This window comes from Rhinopithecus bieti, unplaced genomic scaffold, assembly GCF_001698545.2.
Source record: "Rhinopithecus bieti isolate Rb0 unplaced genomic scaffold, ASM169854v2 scaffold_26537, whole genome shotgun sequence".
NCBI lineage: Eukaryota > Metazoa > Chordata > Mammalia > Primates > Cercopithecidae > Rhinopithecus > Rhinopithecus bieti.
Genome location: NW_016812090.1, coordinates 550,736 through 552,262, shown reverse-complemented (window position 1 = coordinate 552,262; position 1,527 = coordinate 550,736). Strand labels below are relative to the sequence as shown.

Here is a 1,527-nt window from a genome sequence, read left to right as displayed (position 1 = left end):
TATTGATTATTAAAACAAAACAAAACAAAATACAGAAAAATATGTCTATAATATTAAGATAAAATAAGTTGCAAATCTAAGTCACAAAAAGATACTTATTTATACATCTTTAAATATAAAATTAAAATCAAGAAGTCATCTGAGGTGTACCATGTTTCAGTAACTGGCAAACTTCATGTAGAATTCATAAGTATCTTTTGATGGATAATCTGGGAAATTTTTATAATTAATGAATAAGATTTTCTTCAAAATTTTAAAACATATTTTCCAAAAGGGGTGAAAAAGTAATGATGACAAATAGGTGCAAGTATATATAGCTGGAGTCAGAAAACAAGCTTATGTAATCTAACTCTTTTTTTTTTAAGGCTATGTGCATCTTCACCTTTAATAAATACTGCCAACATTTAAAAACCTGACAATGTCAATGACTGGTGAACATGTCACATGTGATGAGTGTGAAATGTCATCTCTTCGCAGCAGGTGCTGGAGACAGTCTGGCCTTAGAGAAGCACTTAGACAGTTACAGCAAGAATGTTTTATAAATAGTGTTTGATATAGTCTAAGATTAATGGGGAATAAAAACATGCTGCTTAGAAATAATTATTCATAGATCTAAAGTCAACAAAATCTTTTTTTTTCTAATGTAACGATATATAAGATTTTAGAGAAAGGGAGAACAACTTGAAATAAATCAGAAAACACTTTTATATTAATCATTCTTTTCATATACTTCAAATTTGTACTTAATGCCTTTCTCCTCCTTCACATCAGAGACAACACCTTGTGGGTATTCTGGAGAAGTGTATATTTGTCTAAATCGTCTTCTGGGGGAAAAAAAGTGTCACTTTCAAGGTCTTGCATGATCCATACCACAAATAGTTTAAAATGGTCTCTTAATTCATGGATTCCTTATAAACAGAACTGACTCCCACTGTAAAAACCATGTCTAGTTTATTCGCTAATTCTAGTTGCTCAATATGCTTTAAGGCATTACTCAGACTTTAGGCAGGAAAAGGAGCTCTTTGTGGTGGTTCCTTGGATTCTCTACTGACAACTAAATTAATTATATACTTCAAAGGTTGATTCTTCTCAGTAATCGAGAACCAGGTCTTCCTACTCAAAAATACTAGATTCTGTTTACCTTCTACTGAAGAGGGTGTGGTCATTCTTTGGAATTGAATTTATTTCTGAGCTGGGGTCAGGGCAGGTCCCCATTCCTGACAATGCCCATCTTCTGGGAAACAGCGACAATGCAGTTTAGCGGATGAACCATGACAACAGCAGTTAACACCTATGAGCTACACCAGGATGCAAGGCCAAGAATCGTGTGAAATTCTAGCTCTTGTTTTTATATTGCCAGTCATTACTTCCATTTCTTCCTTGAATTTGGGTTACTGTTGATGAATAAGATTATTGCTAATATTTATATTTTATCAGTATTATATTTTATGATTAATAAGAAATATTTTACATCCATAAATTAGATAATGGGTTCACCTATAAATATTTTAGCCAAATAAGAAATTT

At 32.1% G+C, this 1,527-nt stretch overlaps 1 pseudogene; it reads right to left on the bottom strand.

The window, feature by feature from the left end:
• Nucleotides 1-709: 709 nt before the first annotated feature.
• LOC108544456 (dihydrofolate reductase pseudogene) lies at nucleotides 710-1,273 on the bottom strand (annotated as a pseudogene).
• Nucleotides 1,274-1,527: the final 254 nt, after the last annotated feature.